The following is a 22,756-nucleotide window of genomic DNA, read 5'->3' as shown; positions in this document are numbered from 1 at the left end:
CCTCTAGGTGTTCACTGAAAAAGTAGACACTCCACTAACCCAGAGGCACAGTCCAAAGATAAAAGCCACCACAGCAAAAAAACAACAAAACCAACAAATAATAAATGAACCAATTCAAGAAACAAGAATAAAGAAAACATGACGCCCCCAAAAGAATATAACACTTCAATACTGGATTGTGAAGAGAGTGAAGAAATGCCAGAAATGGAATTCAAAAAATTGATCTTAGAATTACTTAGAAGTAATCAGAAGTAAATGCATGAGCTAATGAAATCTGTACATGACATGAAAGAAAATTTCATCCACAAAACTGAGATCTTAAAGAGAAATCAAAATGAAATCTTGGAAATGAAAAATTCAACAGAACAAATAAAAAATGCAGTGGGAAGCCTTAACAAACAGAATTGGTGAAGTAGAAGAAAAAATATCCAACTTAGAAGACAAATTGCAGGAAATTATACAGTCAGACCAAAAACAAGAAAGGAAAGTAGAAAACTAAAAAATACTATTTGGAATCTACAGGATACTATCAAATAACCAAACATAGGGGTTCTAGGAGTTCCTGAAGGCGTAGAAGGAGAGAAAGGACTAGAAGGCCTTTTTAGTGAAATAACAACAGAAAACTTCCCTAATTTGGAGAAAGAAAGGGACATACAAAGACAAGAAGCATAGAACTCCTAATACACATGACCACAGAAGATCTTCACCACGAAGCATCATAGTCAAACTTTCAACACTAAAAAATAAAGAAAATATTCTAAGATATACAGAGAGAAACACAAGATTACATTCAGAGGATCTCCAATTAGACTCACAGTGGACTTCTCATCAGAAACCCTACAGTTAGGAGAGAATGGCGAGATACAATCCAAGTCTTAAGAGAGAAAAACTGTCAACCCAGAATACTGTACCCTGCAAAGCTTTCATTTATGAATGAAGGTTAAATAAAGACCTTCCATAACAAACAGAAATTGAAAGAATTTGTCACTACTCGTCCAGCCTCGCAAAAGATGCTTAAGGAAGTGCTGCACACAGAAACACAGAAACATGGTCATCACTATGAAAGAAAATAAAGGCAGAAAACCTCCCAGTAAAAGTACAAAAGAAATTCAAAGTAAAAAATAGGAATATTTATGGGAAAAATGGCAGGGTGAAGTCATTACTTATCAATAGTCACCTTGAATGTAAATGGCCTCAATTCTCCAGTTAAGACACAGACACACTAGCTGAATGAATTAAAAAACAAAATCCATCTATTTGCTGCCTACAAGAAACACTTCTCACCAACAAAGATGTGCACAGACCAAAAGTGAAATGATGGAAATAGATATTCTATGCTAACCGAAACCAAAAAAAAGCTGGTGTAGCCATCCTAATATCAGACAAAATAGACTTTAACACAAAAACTGTTAAAAGAGACAAAGAAGGACACTATGTAACATGGGATCAATTCAACAGGAAGATGCAACTATTATAAATTTATATTCACCTAATTACAGGATGCTTGGCTATTTAAAAGAAATGTTAAGGGATCTAAAGATCCCTTAGACTCAAATACAATAGTAATGGGAACTTCAATACCATACTTACAGCAATGGAGAGATCAACCAAGCAGAAAATCAGCAAGGAAACATCAAAGTTAATCGATACTACAGGCAAAATGGACCTAACAGATATCTACAGTGCTTTCCATCCTACATCCTCAGAATACACATCCTTCTCACCACTGCATGGAACTTTCTCTAGTACTGACCACATACAAGGCCATAAAGCACATCTTATAAATTAAAAAAAAAAAAATCCAAATCATACCATGTATCTTCTTGAACCACAATGGAATGAGGCTGGAAATCAGCAACTCAGGAATCGCTAGAACATATGCAAACACACGGAGATTGAAAAACATGCTCCTGAATGAACAGTGGGTCATAGAAGAAATCAAAAGAGAAATAAAAAATTTCTGGAAACAGTCCACTCTGCCTGTCCAAAAAAAAAAAAAAAAAGAAGGTGACAATACAATATATCGAAACTTACGGGATATAGCAAAAGCAGTGTCAAGAGGAAAGTTTATAGCAACTGGTGCCTACATCAAGATTGGAAAGGCACCAAATAAATAAGCTATCAATGCATCTCAAGGATCTAGAAAAACAACAGCAAACCAAACCCAAAACTAGTAGGAGGAAAGAAAAATTAAAATCAGAGAAGAAATCAACAAAATTGAAACCAAAAAAACAATACAAAAGGTCAACAAAACAAAGAGCTGGTTTTTTGAAAAAATAAACAAAATAGGCACACCATGGGCCCAACTAACCAAAAAAAGGAGAGAAGACCCAAATTAATAAAATTAGAGATGAAAAAGGAAATGTAACCACAGACACCACAGAAATAAAAAGAATCATCAGAAATGACTACAAAGAGCTGTATGCCAACAAATTAGGAAACCTAGAAGAAATAGATAGAATCCTGGATACATACAATCTACCTAAACTGAGTCATGAAGACATAGAAAACCTAAACAGACCCATAGTCAAGATGGAAATTCAATCAATACTAAAGACTCTCCCAACAAAGAAAAGCCCAGGACCAGATGGCTTCACTGCTGAATTCTACCAGACATTTAAAGAACTAACTCCAATTCCTCAAGAGCTATTCAAAACAATTAACAGGGAGGGAATCCTCCCAAATTCTTTCTATGAAGCAAGCATCACCTTAATTCCTAAACCTGAGAAAGATGCAACAGAGAAGGGAAACTACAGACCAATTTCCTTGATGAACACAGATGCAAAAATCCTCAAAAAATACTAGTCAATCAAATCCAACAAAGCATCAGAAATATTACTCATGAGGACCAAGTAAGATTTATCCCTGGTAAGCAGGGATTGTTCAACATTCGCAAATCAATATGATATATCACATTAACAAACTGAAGAACAAAAACCACATGATTATCTCAACAAATATAGAGAAAGCATTTGACAAAATACAACACCCTGTCATGATGAAAAATCTAAGCAAGCTGGGTAGAGAAGGAACATTCTTCAACACAATCAAGGCAATTTATGACAAATCTACTGCCAGCATCCTATTGAATGGGGAAAAATTGAAAGCATTCCCACTGAGATCTGGTACCAGACAAGGATGTCCACTCTCACCATTGCTATTCAAAATAGTCCTGGAAGTTTTAGCCAGAGCCATCACGCAAGAAAAAGAAATCAAATTGGGAAGGAGAAAGTCAAACTATCCCTATTTGTAGATGACATGATTCTACATACAGAGGATCCATAACACTCCACTAAGAGATTACTGGAACACATAGAAGAGTTTTTTAAAGTAGCAGGATATAAAATCAATACACAAAAATCAACAGCCTTTGTATACACAGATAATGCCATGGCTAAGAAAGAACTTCTAGTAAGATCAATCCCACTCTTAACAGCTATCAGAAAAATCAAACTTCTTGGAATAAATTTAACTAAGGATGTCAAAGATCTCTATAAGATTACAAAACATTAAAGAAAGAAAAAAGAAGATACAAAAAAATTAAAAATCTTCCATATTCATGGATTGGAAGAATCAGTATCATCAAAATATTCACACTTTCGAGAGCAATTTACAGATTCAATGCTATTGGGGCCGGTGCTGTGGCGCAGTGGGTTAAAGTGCTGGCCTGAAGCGCCAGCATCCCATAGGGGCACCGGTTCTAGTCCTGGCTGCTCCTCTTCCAATCCAGCTCTCTGCTATGGCCTGGGATAGCAGTAAAAGATGGCCCAAGTCCTTGGGCCCCTGTACCCACGTGGGAAACCCGGAGGAAGCTCCTGGCTTCTGGTTTCAGATTGGTGTAGCTCTGGCAGTTGCAGCCTTCTGGGGATTGAACCAGCAGATGGCAGATATCTGCCCCTCTCTATATATAACTCTGACTTTCAAATAAATAAATAAATCTCTTTAAAAAATCAGTATCATAGGCTACATTAACAGAATGAAGACCAAAAAACATAATCATCTCAATTGATACAGAATAAGCATTTGATAAAATTCAAGCTTTTTCATCATGAAAACACCCAGCAAAATAGAAGGAAATTGCCTCAACATAATAAAGTCCATATATGTAAAGCTTGTAACTAGTATCATACTTAATGAAGATAAACTGAAAGGTTACCCCCCTAAGATCAGGAACAAGGTAAAGACGTTCTCTCCTGCCATTTCTATTTGACATAGCACTGAAGAACCTACCTAGAGCAACTAGGCAAGAAAAATAAATAGAAGTCATTCAGGGGGAGCGGCAAGATGGCGGAATAGGAAGGGAGCACATTGAGAGTTCGGCAAGACAGATGTTAGTAAAAGTGGAGATACTGCAGGGTCAAGGAAGAGTAGGGGAAGAAACAGCAGACGAAACTCTTCCGGAACTAGTGATTCACAGTGGACCTGCGTGGAGAGCGTGGGAGCCCAAGTTCGGGACACCAGCGGCAGAATCAACGCACCAGCGCTGGAACGCGAGGTGAGCCGAACCTCCATAGCCCGAGACACCAGCGGGCAAGCGGAAAGAGGAGACTAGAGGGAATGAGGCTTGAAACTCCGTGGGGAAAAGTTCACCAGGCTGACTAGAAGAGAGAGAGGAAAAATAAAAAAAAAAGTGACCGATACGGACACGAGTTTCTCTCTCTCCGCTCACCTCTCAAAGGCGAGCAAGACAGAGCAGGCGCCATTTTGGACATACGTCATAAGCAGGGCGACCTCAGGTCTGCACCAGCCCTGAGCCTAGCAGAAACACCTGACTCTGGGGGGAGGGGTGAAATAACAGGAGATTAGCATCTAACTTGGCAATCCAGTGGGAGACTGCAGGAGAATTGGAGCCCACACTGAGGGCAGGAGAGATTACCTGTGTGGTCCTTGGGAAAGAGCTTCCAATCTCTGGCTCCTGTGGGTATATCATTCGCCTGCTAACTACCTCCAATTATGTTCAGCTGTGCGGAATTAATTCCCTTTTGAATCAAAAAAAAAAAAAGAAAGAGATTTACCACGCCTAACCTGGGAGTGTCATCTTTGACACACCCTCAAACCTGAGGAACCAAACACAGCTCTCAGTCCACACTCATCTCAAGCCTCTAAGGCTCCACCGAAAGCAGACAGTCCACTTAATATAGAGCCATAGTGTAACAAGAAAAAACACCACAGTGAAGAAACCAAATATCTCCAACATGCCAAACAACAAACGCAAAAACCGAGGTAACAAGAACAAAGAAGACACTATGATGCCCCCAAATGAAAAAGACACCCCAATTCAAGATTATGAAGATGATGAGATAGAAGAAATGCAAGAAGCGGATCTCAAAAAATTGATAAGAACATTAAGAAGTTCTCAAAAACAAATTCTTGAACTACAGAAATCCTTAATGGACAAGATAGAAAATCTCTCTCATGAAAATGAAATATTAAGGAGGAATCAAAATGAAATGAAACAACTAGTAGAACAAGAAACTGTGGTAGTGACCAGTGATTTCATAATGAAATGAAGAATTCAATAGATCAAATGACAAACACATTAGAGAGCCTTAAAAACAGAATGGGCGAAGCAGAAGAGAGAATATCAGACTTAGAAGACAGAGAACAGGAAAGGAAACAGGCAAACCAAAGAAAAGAAGAAGAAATTAGAAATCTAAAAAATATTGTTCGGAATCTACAGGATACTATTAAAAAACCCACCATTCGGGTTCTAGGAGTTCCTGAAGGCATGGAGAGGGAGAAAGGATTAGAAGGCATTTTCAGTGACATACTAGCAGAAAATTTCCCAGGTTTGGAGAAGGACAGAGGCATCTTAGTACAGGAAGCTTATAGAACCCCTAATAAACATGACCAAAAGAGATCCTCACCACGACATGTTGTAATCAAACTCACCACAGTGAAACATAAAGAAAAGATTCTAAAAGGTGCAAGAGAGAAACGTCAGATTACTCTTAGAGGATCTCCAATTAGACTCACAGCAGACCTCTCATCAGAAACCCTACAAGCTAGAAGGGAATGGCGAGACATAGCCCAGGTACTAAGAGAGAAAAACTGCCAGCCCAGAATACTATATCCTGCAAAGCTCTCATTTGTGAATGAAGGTGAAATTAAGACTTTTCATAGCAAACAGAAACTGAAAGAATTTGTTGCCACTCATCCTGCCCTGCAAAAGATGCTTAAAGATGTCTTACACACAGAAACACAGAAACATGGTCACCAATATGAAAGAAGGTAAAGGAAGGAAACCTCACAGCAAAAGATCACAGGAAGCTCAATTTCTCTTTGACATAGAATTAAACTCTGATGCTCTGTTAAAGCAATGTGTTAAAGTAATCTATTATGTTCTCTTGATGTCTGTTAAATTCTAATTGTTCAAAAACAGCTACATTTTTATTAAGAGCTATGGGTTACTTAAATATGTGCTTATTTTCAAAGATTTGAAGAATCACCTTGTAACAATGATCAAATTTGGTCTATGTTATGTCATGATATTAAGGAATCTTATTTCAACCAGATATTTTGGATTTTGAGCCTTCTTGGCATTCTTGACAGGCATTCAAAAAAATCAAAGTTTCAAACAATCTGGACTCTAAAATTTCCAGTGTGTGACCTGAATCTGTGTATCATATGTTTTAAACTTGTTGGTAGAAAGAAACTAAAAACATTTTATATGGTTGTGCTTAAGTTTACTGGCTAAACAAACTACACCATGTTAGATATTTAAGAGGTGTTTTCAAATACATGATTCTTAAAATTTATAGAAGGCATTGGACCTTCTAGTAAATGTTTTCTTAAGTTGTTATCTAATGGTTGAAACTGTTTGCTAAGTATTCATGTAATATTGCTATTGTCAGCAAGCGATCTAAGACCTGCTCCCTCATTTCTCTATTCTAAGCCCAACTTGTTCTTTCATTTCTCTATTCTCTTCAAGGTAGGAAACTAATTCTATTAGGAAGGAACCTGTAGGACGCACAATTTAATCTTTAGACCTTATAAAAGAGATGGCTAACATTTTTCTGTAAGAGCATAGCCAAAATAAGAACGTAAATTATAATGTCACAGCTAGATTCACTTCGCCATCAGCGAAGTATACAGTAAGTAGAAAAAACCTCCCTTTCAGACCAAAGGGAAAGAAAGTTTTAAAGTGAGAATATAATTTTCCTCATGGGCATTGTCTACCTTAGAAAAACTACTACAGAACATGCCTGTGACTATAGACTTGTAGTTCAGGCCACCGAAGATTAGAGATGGGACTTGGGCACTCCCTTGACTTGCATCCTCTGGTCTGCTTTAACACAAACCAGGAGGAAAAGAAAGCTCGGCATCAGAAGCAATGGGTGGCAGGCCTACTAATGGCTGATCTGTACAGTGATCTGCCCTCAAGGAGACCCAACAGGCCAGTCCACTGCAGTGGCTTTCAATGTGGTAAGCCTGGGCTTCAGCAGTAGTCAGCTTGTGAAGAGCCCTGGCAGCTCTGCCAAGAGTTGGATCACTGGAAATGGACCTGCCCTGGAGTCGAAGGATGCCCAGGTCAGAGCCACAGATCTTATTGGCTCTAAGCTGAAAAGCCCTTCACTCAGCCCAACTTCCAAAGTGACCACTGCAGTTGAGGGGACAGCCAAGTAGGGTCAGCAACATTGTAGGCAGAACTGTAAATTTCTTGTTAGAGATGCCCCCTGCCTTTATCTGGCCAGCTCTCCTCCCAGGCCAGCCAAGTAATGAAAGTCAACAGAGTGCCTTCCCCTAGGAGGTTCACACCTCCCTTAGGATGTACCCCATGTGAAGAGATGGATAGGTCTGGGCCTCTGAATTTACAAGGCCTAAAGCCCACCAGATTATTATCAAGCCCCTTCTATCAGGTTCTATTTGCCTCTCAATCAGAAAACTTAATTGTAGCTTAGACAGCACCTTTCTTAGCTCCTCTAATAATGACTCTGTCCTTTGTTCTAGACCCTGTCTAGCGCACTTGGGCCTCATTTCTTTGTAATCATAACCTCTACTCTACCACCAATGGCTCTACTCCCAACCTGTGTGTACTGATGGTCCTCTTCCCCACTTAATGCTGTATAATTGTTCAAATCTGGTAAAGGCCACTCTTAGGATCATTGGTTACTATCCTCACTCTGTCTTTTATGACCTTGTCTAAATATGATCAGAGTCGGCAAACTTGGAAGGCTTCCATAGCCTTGGCAACTCATGACGACAGCCTAGGGTGGTTACTGGAGCCATAAACTAGAGTGTCAATTTGTTGGGTCAACAACAGGAGCCACTGTGCACTTGCTCCTCATGTGGGATCTCTGTCCTTAATGTGCTGTACATTTTGATTTAATACTATAACTAGTACTCAAACAGTATGTTTCACTTTGTGTTTCTATGTGGGTGCAAACTGTTGAAATCTTTATACTAAATTGATCTTCTGTATATAAAGAGAATTGAAAATGAATCTTGATGTGAATGGAAGGGGAGAGGGATCGGGAGAGGGGAGGGTTGCGGGTGGGAGGGAAGTTGTGGGAGGGGGAAGCCATTGTAATCCATGAGCTGTACACTGGAAATTTATATTCATTAAATAAAAGTTAAAAAAAAAAAAGAAGTCATTCAAGTTGGAAAGGAAAAAATAAACTTATCTATATTCACTAGTGAATATAATCTTCTATATAGGAAATCCTACTGATTATATACACACACATACTTTAGAACCAATAAATAAATTCAGTACAGTTATAGGATACAAAATCAGCATGCAAATATGAGTTGTTTCTACTCACTAAAAATGAATTTGTAAAAGAAATTAAAACTAATCTCAATTACAATAGCATCAAAAATAATAAAAATATTTAGGAATAAACATAACTAAGGAGGCAGAACACTGCTTAAAAATTTGTTGTTGCTGTTGTTGTTCTAGTACTAGTGTTTGAACTCTGTAATTAACACACAATTATTCTTAGGTGTTTAAATTTTAACTGAAAAGTGATCACTGTTAAATTTAAGAGTGGAAAAAGAGAGGGAGGAGATGTACAATTTGGGACATGCACAATCTGACTTGCCACAAATGATGGAGTTAGAAATGTACCAGGGGGGCCGGCGCCGCGGCTCAACAGGCTAATCCTTCACCTTGCGGTGCCGGCACACCAGGTTCTAGTCCTGGTCGGGGCACCGATTCTGTCCCGGTTGCCCCTATTCCAGGCCAGCTCTCTGCTGTGGCCAGGGAGTGCAGTGGAGGATGGCCCAAGTGCTTGGGCCCTGCACTCCAGGGGAGACCAGGAGAAGTACCTGGCTCCTGCCATCGGATCAGCGCGGTGCGCCGGCCGCAGCGCGCCAGCCGCGGCGGCCATTGGAGGGTGAACCAACAGCAAAAGGAAGACCTTTCTCTCTGTCTCTCTCTCTCACTGTCTACTCTGCCTGTCAAAAAGTTAAAAGAAAAAAAAAAAAAAGAAATGTACCAGGGGATTCCAATACAATCCCATCAAGGTGGCATGTACCAATGCCATCTCACTAGTCCAAGTGATTAATTTCAGTTCACAACCGATGGCTCTGATAGGTCTAAGAATCAAAGGGATCACACAAACAAGACAAGTGTCTGCTAATACTAACTGATAGAATCAAAAAGGGAGAGAATGATCCAACATGGGAAATGGGATACACAGCAGACTCATAGAATGGCAGGCGTCCTAAACAACACTCTGGCCTCAGAATCAGCCCTTAAGGCATTCGGATCTGGCTCAAGAGCCCATGAGAGTATGGTAGGCATGGAAAGCCAAGACACCATGGAAAAGAAAAAAAAAGAAGCCCTAAATGAAAGATCTCTGTGAGTAAGATCCCAGTGGAAAGAACGGGGCCATCAAAGAAGGAAGTACCTTTCTCTGAAGGGAGGAGAGAACTTCCACTTTGACTATGACCCTATCGGAATAAGATCAAAGTCAGCAAACTCTAAAGGCTTCCATAGCCCTGGCAACTCATGACTAGAGCCTAGGGAGATTACTGACGCCATGAACAGGAGTGTCAAATTGTTAAGTCAGCAACAGGAGTCACTGTGTACTTACATCCCATGTGGGATCTGTCCTTAATGTGTTATCTAATGTGCAGTGATGCTATAACTAGTACTGAAACAGTATTTTTATACTTTGTGTTTCTGCGTGGGTACAAACTGATGTGATCTTTACTAATTATATACAGAATCGATCTTCTGTATATAAAGATAATTGGAAATAATAAAAAAAAAAACCCTGGTGTTAAATTGGAAATGGCATAGAAAATTAATTAATTTTAAAAAAAATATTATGTAGGATCTCTGTCTTTAATGTGCTGTACACTCTTATTTAATGCTATAACTAGTACTCCAACAGTATTTTTTTTTTCACTATGTGTTGCTATATGGCGGCAAACTGTTGAAATCGTTACCTAATATATACTAAACTGATCTTCTGTATATAAAGAGAATTGAAAATGAATCATGATGTGATTGGAAGGGGAGAGGGAGCGGGAAAGGGGAGGGTTGCAGGTGGGAGGGAAGTTTTGGGAGGGGGAAGCCATTGTAACCCATAAGCTGTACTTTGGAAATTTATATTCATTAAATAGAAGTTTAATTTAAAAAAAATTTAAAGAAAAATAAATGGAAAGACATCCCATGTTTATGATTCGGAAGAATTTGTGTTGTTAAAGTACCCATACTACCTAAGCAATCTGCAGAGTCAGTGTAAGCCCTATCAAAATTCCAATGCCGGTCATCAAAGAAGGAAGTACCTTTCTCTGAAGGGAGGAGAGAGCTTCCACTTTGATTATGGCCTTGTCTAAATAAGATCGGAGTTGGTGAACTCAAGAGGCTTCCATAGCCTTGGCAGCTCATGACATGAGCCTTGGATGATTACTGACATCATAAATAAGAGTGTCAGTTGCTAAATCAACAACAGGAGTCACTGTGCACTTGTTCCCCATGTAGGATGTCTGTCCTTAATGTGTTGTGCTATGAGAATTAATGGTAAAACCAATCTTCAAACAGTACTTTATACTTTATGTATCTGTGTGGGTGGAAACTGTTTAAATCTTTACTCAGTATAGAGTTGCTCTTCTGTATATAAAGCTAATTAAAAATGAATCTTAATGAAGAATGGGATGGGAGAGGGAATAGGAGATGGGATGGTTTGCAGGTGGGAGGGTGGTTATGGGGGGAAAAGCTGCTATAATCCAAAAGTTCTACTTTTGAAATTTATATTTATTAAATAAAAGCTTTCTATTAAAAAAAATCCCAATGCCATTTTTTGCTGAAATAGGAAAAAAAATCCTAAAATTCATACAGAATCTCAAAGGACCCCATATAGCTCAAACAAATTTTTGAAAGAAAATTGTTTCACACTTCCTATTTTGAAATATATCACCAAGCTTCAGTAATTAAAATAGTATAATAGTAGCATAAATAGAACAGAGAGTCCAGCAATCCCTCATGTATATGGTCAAATGATCTCTTACAAAGGTATCTTGGTTCAACCAATGGGAAAAGGATAGTCTTCAACAAACAGTGTCAGGAAAATTAGATATGCATATGCAAAAGAACAAAGTTGGACCATTACATTAAACCATATACATACATTAACTCAAATTTATTAATGTCCTAAACATAGGACCTGAAACTATGAAACTCTTAGGAGAGAAAAATTAAATGAATTTGCTTCAAGCCTCTGTGGTCAACATAATCAAAATTTATAGTAGTATATTCATGTAAAGAACTAAAGTTTGGCCAAGAATACACTGAACTAACGGTAAATTGTTGGAATCTGCCATGTGCTTTGCCTGTTCCTGTGTGTTCTACTGGCTATGTCAAGAATGCAAAGTTCTGATCATTCTGTAGCAGAGCCATTTCTCAGGGTTGTGTTTGCAGCAAGCAACCTTGAAGGATGGGGTAACATCTCCTATAGAGAGAGCTTCCAACTGGAAATAAATTGGACTCCACTTACTAAGTCAACAATGAATACCCCACGTTCAGTGTTTATTTCATGAAGCCTACTACTGTACATCCAGGAATACATCAAGGGCCTTTTGTGTCACCTCCGTGGGACTTAAGGGGCATGGGAAACTGACAAAAATAAAAATGATCCTATGAATACTATTCATATAGTATCTATTATAAGCAAGAAACTCCTTTGTCTCTGACTCACAAGCCTTGTGTCTCCTGCCAGGATCCATGAAACAGAATCAGGCTTCCTTGTTGGCTTGTAAGGAGGGTATATATCTTGATAGTTCCACATTCTAGATTTGATTTACTGCACTGGAATGGAATCATTTAACTTGTTCTTTATTCTAATATTTTCTATAAAGTAGAAGCCAAGTCTAGAAATTTCAACACATTCAGGTTCAGTTTTAAGGCAGGAATACTTTGCAAGAGGTGCCATGTTCCTATTGCATCAAATTAAGATATACAATATAAGATACCAAGCTTATTCGGGTTTTTGTTTTAGCATGCATTAATGATTCATTATTTTGTTAGTGTATTTGTACACTAAAATCCTTCAGTAAAGGAGAGCTCTCATTAACTACTTGGCTGCCCAGAAATCACTTCAGCCCTCCAAACCAGGAAGCAGGGCCTCCTCCCTGGGCTGTTTCAGGAGGTCCTGCATTTTGGAGTGCCTTCCTTAAAATGTGCTGAGTCTCCCTTTGGTGCCTGGAACTAACCAGGGCTATCAGGGCCACTCAGGTGGGGCCCCCCACGTCCAGACTAGGATCTCTGTGTCCCAGTTTTTGTTTCTTCCCTTTAACCCCCTACTCGATACTTGGGGTGAATCAGATGCCCTGAGAAGATACAGAAATCAGAGCCATGGGGCTGCAAAGGTGGAACAGTAAGTGAATTGTTCCTATTGGCACAGTATTCTTTCCAGAAATTATGCAAGATTGGGTTGTCATATGGTGTTGACGTGTTGATGATGTTTTGATAACTCATGGCTCTGAGATACCTATATTCCACTGCTAACCTTCGGGCTTGAGCCATGTTTGTGGTCTATGTGTATTACAGCACCCAACACAGCTACCTCTCCCCACTCCACTCTTCACCACATGTTAGGCAGTCCTCCACGAGTGGCAGAGCCTATTTCTCTTGAGGTCCTTTGAGACCATCACTCTGCAATATCAAAGCAGTGGTAAATGGTCCAAGTCCTTGGGGCCCTGCACCCACACAGGAGATCCAGAAGCAGCTCCTGGCTCCTGGCTTCAGATTGGCCCAGTTCCAGCCCATGCAGCAATTTGGGGAGAGAACCAGTGGGTGGAAGATCTCTCTCTCTGTTTGGAACTCTGTAACTCTGCCTTTCAAATAAATAAATAAATCTTTAAAGAAAGAAAAAGAAAATGAGAAGGGAGCTGGCATTGTGCTTCAGCAGGTTAAGTTGCTGTTTATAACACTGGCATCTCATATTAGAGCACCAGTTTCAGTCCTGGCTGCTCCACTTTCAATCCAACTCCCTGCTAATTTGCCTGGGAAGATAGCAAAAGATGGCCTAAGTACTTAGGGCCCTGCTACCCACATAAGAGACCTGGCTGGAGTTCTCAGTTACTGGCTTCAGCCTGGCCCAGTTCTGGACACTGCAGCTGTTTGAGCAGTAAAACTAATGGATGGAAGATCTTTAGGTGTCTCCCTCTTTCTCTGTCACTCTGTATTTCAAATTAAAATTTAAAAAAAGAAAGTGAGGCCGGCGCTATGTCTCAATAGGCTAATCCTCCACCTGCAGCGCCGGCACACCAGGTTCTAGTCCTGGTCGGGGTGCCGGATTCTGTCCCGGTTGCTCCTCTTCCAGTCCAGCTCTCTGCTATGGCCCAGGAGTGCAGAGGAGGATAGCCCAAGTGCTTGGGCCCTGCACCTGCAAGGGAGACCAGGAGAAACACCTGGCTCCTGGCTACGGATCAGCATGGTGCGCCGGCTGCAGTGTGCTGGCCGCAGCGGCTATTGACGGGTGAACCAACGGAAAAAAGGAAGACCTTTCTCTCTGTCTCTCTCACTGTCCACTCTGCCTGTCAAAAAATAAATAAATAAATGGAAAATGAGAAAACAACCAAAAAGAAAATATTTGCTAAGTGTATGTCTGATAAGGGACATAGATCAAGAACTCTTACATCCCTTAAGTTCCTGCCTCTCACATGGGAGACCCATATTGAATTCCAGGCTCCCGGCTGCAGCCTGGCCCAGCCCTAGTTGTTGCAGGCATATGGGGAGTGAGCCAGGAGAGAGAAGATATCTGTCTGTCTTTCAAATAAAATTAAAGTAAATAATTTTTTTAAAGAACTTATAACTCAAGAGCAAATAGCTCAATTTAAAAATGGGCAGAGAAGGCCGGCACCGTGGCTCGCTAGGCTAATCCTCCACCTTGCGGCGCCGGCACACCGGGTTCTAGTCCCAGTCGGGGCACCGGATTCTGTCCCGGTTGCCCCTCTTCCAGGCCAGCTCTCTGCTGTGGCCAGGGAGTGCAGTGGAGGATGGCCCAAGTGCTTGGGCCCTGCACCCCACAGGAGACCAGGATTAGTACCTGGCTCCTGCCATCGGATCAGCGCGGTGCGCTGGCTGCAGCGCGCCAACCGCGGCGGCCATTGGAGGGTGAACCAACGGCAAAGGAAGACCTTTCTCTCGGTCTCTCTCTCTCTCACTGTCCACTCTGCCTGTCAAAAAAATAAAAAAATAAAAATTAAAAAAAAAATAAAATAAATAAAAATGGGCAGAGAGGCAGCTCTTTGGCACAGCAGGTAAGCCACTGTTTGGGACACCTGCATCCTATATCAGAGTGATGTGCTTGAGCTTGCATTTTTCTCTCCATTCCAGCTTCTTGCTAATGCAGACCCTGGTAGGCAACACATGATGGATCAAGTACTTAGGCCCCTGCCACCCATGAGGGAGACCCAGATTGAGGTCCCCACTCTTGGTTTCAACCTGGCCCAGCCCTGGCAGATGCAGGCATTTGGGGAGTGAATCAGTGGTTCAAAGATCTCTTTGCCTTTATAAATAATAACAAATTTTTAAAAATGTTGTCAGCAAAGGATCCAAATAGATGTTACTCCAAAGAAGATTTACAAATACCCAAAAAGCACATCAAAAGATGTTCAGCATTATTGATCAACAGGACGGTGCAAATCAAAACCACCATGAGATAAAACTTACACCTATCAAGATGGCTAAAACAGAAAAGATAGACAGTAATGAGTATTGGTGAAGATGCAGAAAAATTTAAATCTGTGTACATTGCTGATGAAACTGTAAAATGCTATAGCCACTCTGGCAAACAGTTTAGCAGTTCTTCAAACATTTAAAGTCACCAGATGATCCAACAATACCACCCCTAGATACAACCAAGATCATTTAAAACATAATATTCACTCCAAAATCTATATTTGATATTCAAAGCAGCATTATTCTTAATTACTAACAAGTGGAAACAACTCAAATGCCCATCAACTAATACAGGGATAAACCAAATGTGGTACACCCACACAGTGGAATATTGCTTCACCATAAAAAGGAATGAAGTATGGGACTAGCAAGGTGGCATAGCAGATAAAGCCACTGCCTTTGAAGCTGGCATCCCATATGCGCACCAGTTCATGTCCAAGCTGTTCCATTCTCTATCCAGCTAATGGCCTGGGAAGGGCAGTGGAAGATGGCCCAAGTGTCTGGACCCCTGCCATCCATGTGGGAGACCTAGACAAAGCTCCCGGCTTCAGCCTGGCCCAGCACTGGCCATTGTGATAATCTGGGGCGTGATCCAATGCACGGAAGATCTTTCTGTCTCTGTCTCTCTCTATAACTGTCTTTCATAATAAATAAGCAAACCTTAAAAAAAAAAAAAAGCAATGAAGTGCTGATCCATGCTACAACATGAATGAACCTAAACAACATCACACTCCATGAAAGAAGCCAGATGTTAAAAAAGGCCAAATATTGTATGATCCCATTTTCAAGAAATGTCCAGAATAAGCAAATCTACAGAGTCAGAAAGTAGAATAGTGGTTGCCAGGTGCTGTATTAGGGAGAAATGGGGCTAGTTGCTAAAGTGTATGAGAATTTCCTGGGGAGTGACAGAAGTCCCACATTTCTGTGACTATACTAAAAATAACTGAAGTGTACATTTTAGGTTGAATTCTATGGTATGTGAATTATATCTGCCATTTTTAAATTTTCAAATATAAGATTCCTTCATAGCAACCTGCCTTAGTGTATTTAATGTAGAATTCTTTTGCCCGAGAATTCAGTTTACCTGCTACTTTATTTTCTATGTTTTGGGTAAAATGGGGTTTAATATTGTTTACTTACTTGTTCATAGGGCTTCATTTGTTGTTTTAATAAATGTTTACTGAGAGTTCATCATACAACAAGCACCAATGATCTAAGAAGATATACAACTGAATTCTTTTTCTGAATGATTTGGAAAATTCATGTATCTTAACTCTCTTCTTCCTTTCTTTACCAAAGTCTCACATCTCTTCTTATAGAGTGTATTCAGTGTTTTATGTAGACTTATATCTGCATTGGTTGTTAGACATAACCAATGAACAGGAAGTTTACATTCTTAAGAAGGGATATAAAATATTCTTACCACATTTGGTTAATGTTTTGGAATTGCTAAACACAAGGAAAAAAGGCATTTAATCATGTTCAATTCCTTGTAGGGCCATTCTCCTTGGCCACAACATCCCTAGAGCTTCTTCACACTGTCAGCATTTCAGTTACTTCACAGGTTTGGGTGTCCATTTTTTATTTTTGGCAGGCTTATAATATTATACAGTTCCATAAACTGTCACCAGCAATTTTAAGTCATATTGCATTTCCTATAACTAAAGTCATGCAATCTGCAAAGCATAATGGCTCAGTGTTTCTCTCTAGAGCTGTAGGGGCCTATCCAGCAGCCTGTCTATAGCCACAGACATGTGTGTCTTGACAGAAGTGTGGCAGAACTCAACACAAAATCAAGTTTCTGACAGCCCCTGCATTTGGGACATTCAATATAGGACTATTACTGAGATAACAGGTTTCCAGGGATTGGGACTACTGGTGAAATATTTCCAAATATTTTTCATAGAACCAATTAATAACATGTACAGATATTAGAAATAGTGGTTACATTTTAACAAATCATCCATGTGCCTTCCTTGTTACTAGAAACACCTTAGGATTTTTTTTCACAATTTCAATAAGATACTTAAAACTTTGTCTTGTGGTAAGCACTGTATGTGCCAACTTTTTCTTCTGTCTGGTCCTTCCTGCAAATGTTGAGTGCTTTTTGATTGTATAACCTGCAGATGATGACTTCTTGCTCCTTGACCCTGATGTGGACCAAAGACACAGAATCACTCTCATGTCTGAGATGGTTTGGAATCTTTTATTTGAAAAATTGGGCCCAGCTAAGCATTTTCCAACCTTCATACCATTAAACTAGATTATGTAGCCTTATCTTTAGCCATGAAAACTTTGTACAAATCACTTTTAATCATGCTTCACAGGTAAGTCACAAGTCTAAGTTGTCTTCCCTATTATTAGACCCAGAGAGGGGTCAGCATTGTAGCATGATAGGTTAACCTGCATGCCGCCTGTGTCGCTGGTGTCCTATATGGGCACTGGTTTGATTCTTGCATGCTCCACTTCTCATCCAGCTCCCAGCTAATGTGCCTGAGAAAGCAGTGCAAGATGGCCCAAGTGCTTGGGCCCCTGCCACCCATGTGGAGGCCCTGAAGGAAATTGTAGCCATTTGGGGAGTGAACCAGCAGATAGAAGAACTCTCTTTGCCTTTCCCTCTCTTTGTAACTCTAGCTTTCAAATAAATCAACCCAAAAAAGGAAAAAAGACAAGGAGGGCAGATCCAAGCACTAACTTGACTTATCCTAATCTCCCTGTATTTCTTCTGAGAATACAAAATCTACTTTGGTATTGATCTCTGCTTTGCTTCCCTTTTGAATCAACAGCCTTTTTCCCTTATTATTGCAAAGGCAGTAATTACAATCTACATCAGTAAGGAAGTCTTTTAGAAGTACATGCAGGGGCTGGCGCTGTGGCGCTGTGGCGTAGCAGGTAAAACCGCCACCTGCGGTGCCAGCATTCCATATGGGCGCTGGTTCAAGCCCCAGCTGCTCCACTACCAATCCAGCTCTCTGCTATGGCCTAAGAAATCAGTGGAAGATGGCCCAAGTCATTGGGCCCCTGCACCCAAGTGGGAGATCTGGAGGAAGCTCCTGGCTCGTGGCTTCGAATGGGCACAGTTCCGGCTGTTGTGACCAACTGGGGAGTGAACCAAAAGATGGAAGACCTCTATCTCTCTGCCCCTCCTTCTCTGTAACTCTTTCAAATAAATAAATAAATATTTTTTTTTAAAAAAAAGTATAAAAAAGTATAAAAAAGGTATATGCAGGGGCCAGCGCTGTGGAAGAGTGGTGAAGCCACCACCTGCAGTGCCAGCATCCCATACGGTGCCAGTTCAGGTCCCGGCTGCTCCACTTCCAATCCAGCTCTCTGCTATGGCCTGAGAAAGCAGTAGAAGATGGCCCAAATCCTTGGGCCCCTGCACCCTCATGGGAGACCCAGAAGAAGCTCCTGGCTCCCGGCTCCCAGCTCCTGACTCTGGATCAGCGCAGCTCCAGCCATTGTGCCCAACTGGGAAGTGAACCAGCAGATGGAAGATCTCTCTCTTTCTCTGCCTCTCCTTCTCTCTGTGTGTACTTTGACTTTCAAATAAATAAGTAAATATTTTAAATAATAAGGATTAAATTAGTTTATACAGTGCACTTAGAATACTGCCTGGCAATAGTAAGCATTACATAAATGCTACTATTACTCAAACTTAAAATAACAAGTAGGTCAAGGCCCCAGAAACATTCATTTTTAGAAGTATGAGGGCTTTTTTGTAATATTTATGCATTTTAAAGATCATTAATGTGGTTTAGATTATTCCAAGAAAACAATGTTTGGCTTAATAACTGATTAATGAGTTTTTAAGAAAGAAACTATTTTGCATGACACAGTACATGGTGTGAAGTTCACTGTAGATGTCTGGCTGGCACAGAAACCATTAAAGAAAATTCTGAGCACGATGTTAAACTCAACTCTGAAACACATGCTTTACATTACTGTCCTATCAGTTCTGGAGTTCCTGGCATATGTCACTGAAGCAAGCACACTCAGTTTTTTTTCAAGTAGTCATTCTTTGTTATTGCTCTTGACTTAGATAAACGACCTTCTAACTACTGAGATACTTTTTATAGGCCTTATTTGTGATTGTTATTTAAAGCAATAGCCTTGAAACACTGTCAAAATATCTCTAACATTGTGCTTTTCAAACAGAAAGAATAATTCCTTTGAAAGTAATAATGAGAATAGAATCCCAGCTGTAAGAATAAAACAACTCTCTGAGCTCATGGATAGCAGTCATCTGCCAAGACAGGGAGGTCTGTTTTAGGAGCTAACTGGGTTTGCTTGTTTCCTTCTGCTGAGCACACTGGAGCTGCTACAGCAGAAGCAAAGTGCACTCGGCAGTACCCAGCAAACCACTTATCCAGCCAGGAAAGTCTATGGTACTTCTGCCTGTCTACACAGTAATGGCTAATTCACAGCCATCTGATAGTCTTTTTATTGAAGATGTGACTAACTTCAATGGCTTAAATTCTCATTAAAATTTTCATCACATATTTAGTACATATACTGCACTACTTTTAATAATATATCTGAGGGGCTGGCACTGTGGAATAACGGGTAAGGCTGTTGCCTGCAGTGCCGACAACCCATATGGGCGCTGGTTCGAGTCCCGGCTGCCTTATTTCCAATCCAGCTCTCTGTTATGGCCTGGGAAAGCAGTGGAAAATGGCCCAAGTCCTTGCACCCCTGCACCAATGTGGGAGACCCAGAAAAAGCTCCTCCTGGCTTTGGCTCTGCAAAGCTCCACCTGTTGCAGCCATCTGGAGAGTGAACCAGCAGATGCAAGACCTCTCTCCCTCTCTCCCTCCCTCTCTCTCTCTCTCTCTGCCTCTGCCTCTCTGTAACTCTGCCTTTCAAATAAAATAAATAAATCTTTTTAAAAAATCTGAATAAAAATTCTGTCTTATAACAAGTAATGTTATTATCTATACATGAGTTATGCCAGCTCATATCCAGTGTGAAGATTAATGCAACCCTCAAAAATAAAGTGCAAATCTGCACGTTGAACTGACAGCACATTTAAGAGAACAGTGTTAATTATGAGAGTTAGAACTACAGACAGGAGCCGGCACTGTGGCATAGCAGGTTAAGCCTCCCCCGGAAGTGCTGGCATCCCATGTGGGCACCAGTTCATGTCTTGGCTGCTCCTCTTCCAATCCAGCTTCCTGCTAATGGCCTGGGAAAGCTGTGGAAGACGGCCCAAGTGCTTGGGCTACCGCACCCACATGGGAGACCCGGAAGAAGTTCCTGGCTTCAGATCAGCCCAGCTCCAGCAGTTTTGGCCATTTGGGGAGTAAACCAGCAGATGGAAGGCCTTTCTCTGTCTCTCCCTCTGACTGTAACTCTCTCAAATAAATAAATAAATAAATAAATTTTAAGAACTACAGACAATGGACATTTAGCCTGGTGGTTGGGATGCCAGCTGTCACAGTGCCTAGGTTCAATGTTTGCCTCCAGCTCCTGACCCCTTGGTTTCTACTAATGAGCCCTGGGAGGCCACGGTGATCGGGCAAGTAACTGCGCTCTTGCATCTACATGGGAAACCTGGACTAAGTTCACAGCTGTGGTTTTAGCTTGGCTCATCCCCAGCCATTGCCAATATTTGGGCAATGAACCAGCGGGTGAAGAGTTCTTGTTTTTTCTCCCTCTCTTTCTCTCTTGAAAAAAAAAAATAGTATTTAAAGAGTTAGAATTACAAAATCAGTGCATGATCTGGTGGAGCAGATCAGGCAAGGAGTCAGGCTGGCAAGCTTTGACTCCTATCTTCATTTCCTACTCTTTTGAAGCTGCGCAAATTTTTTTATTCAGTCCCTCTAGGCCTATTTCTTCATCTATAAATGAGGACAAAGATCAAGCTTGAGGGGCTGGGGCACTGTGGCGCAGCGGGTAAAGCTGCCGCCTACACTGCCGGCATCCATATGGGCACCTGTTCCAGTCCAGGCTGCTCCACTTCTGATCCAGCTCTCTGCTGTGGCCTGGGAAAGCAGTAAAAAATGGCCCAAGTTCTTGGGCCCCTGCACCCTCATGGGAGACCTGGAAGAAGCTCCTGGCTCCTGGCTTCAGATAGGAGCAGCTCTGGCCACTGTGGCTATCTGGGGAGTGAACCAGTGGATGAAGATCACTATCTCTCTCTGCCTCTCTGTAACTTCACCTTTCAAATAAGTAAATCTAAGAAAGAAGGAAAGAAAGAAAGAAAGAAAGAAAGAAAGAAAGAAAGAAAGAAAGAAAGAAAGAAAGAGATCAACCTTGAAACTTTGTAGGAATTCAATAAGATGTATTTGCGGAAAAAAGGGCTGGTCTCCTAGTGGGTGGGCAGGAAAATGTTGCCTCTCCAACATTCTATTCAACTCCCCCATGGCATAAGACCAGAACACCAACTAAATTCCCACAACAATCGTCAAGGTTTTCAGTTAAAGGACAATTTCAGTTGTAAAGTGTTTCCCAATAAAATGCCTTATGGGGGCAGGAAGGGAGGGAGACTCGCAATCAGTCTAACACTCACGTTATTAATTCTATGGTTACCAAATCTCAAAGTTACAAAACTTGCAGGTTTTCCTTAATATTCTATTTAAAACATCATTGGTATAGGCAGCAAAGAAACCCAGGAATCTAAAAAATTCCCCCCATTCTATGGACAAAATTCACCTATAAAGGATATTAGTACTCCACTAAGAAATCATGCCTGGGGACCCATTACTTAAGTAATGACATTTTATGTCGGATTTCCCAGAACTTGATGAACCCCGCGGAAGCCTCAGGATGGAATCCTGACAGGAAAACAGGGGTCAGAGCCAGGTCAGCCCCTGACCATCTCCAGACGCAGAGAGGGTGCGATCCGACCACGAAGTATGGCCTCAGTGGGGAAGGAGGTAACAGGTGACGGGCCACCCATGTAGGAACCGAAGGCTTCCCCAGGGGGACCCGGCAGCCTTCGGGGCTCTTGTCTCTCTCCTGGAACCCTCAGCACACCACACACAGGGAGCCTGGAAGCCACAGGTCCCCTCCCACGTGGCCTCCTGCTCGCTCCGGGCCACGCGTCCCTGAAGGCCAGGGCTCCGGGAGTACAGACACAGTGCATTCGCGAACAGGAATTAACGCTGTTAATCTCGGGGCGGATGTAAGGAAATCCTTCCGAGGGAAAAAAAAAAAAGCCACGTAGGTTCTCAGCACCAGCAAAGCAGAGGGAAACCTGAGGTCATTTTTATGAGTTCCCCCCGCTCCCTCAGACTTATCTGCTTCTGTTAACCCGGCCCTTAAAATAACGTCAGGGCGGCGAGGCACAATTTAAGAAACACAACATCCCTGAACCCCAGGAGCGAGGAAGCACAGACACACTCACCTGTCAGCGTCATTGGCGGGCGCGAGGCGGCCCTGGAGGGAAACGACCCAGCGCGCAGGCGCACTTCGTTCACGGCCCGCCCGCCACGCCCCGCCACGCCCCGCCACGCCCCCTCACGGCAAAAGCCCCGCCCACCTCCGCGACCCCGGCGCTCCTGCCGATCCTCCGCATCTTCCTCCCAAGCCCGTCTCCGCTCAGCCTGCGCTGCGTCCTCCCGGCCTGAGGCGTCGCTGTGCGGGACACCTGGGGCGCTCGGCCGTAGGTGGCAGGCG

This window comes from Lepus europaeus, chromosome 6 (genome assembly GCF_033115175.1).
Source record: "Lepus europaeus isolate LE1 chromosome 6, mLepTim1.pri, whole genome shotgun sequence".
Taxonomy (NCBI): Eukaryota; Metazoa; Chordata; class Mammalia; order Lagomorpha; family Leporidae; genus Lepus; species Lepus europaeus.
This window is presented reverse-complemented; position numbering follows the sequence as displayed.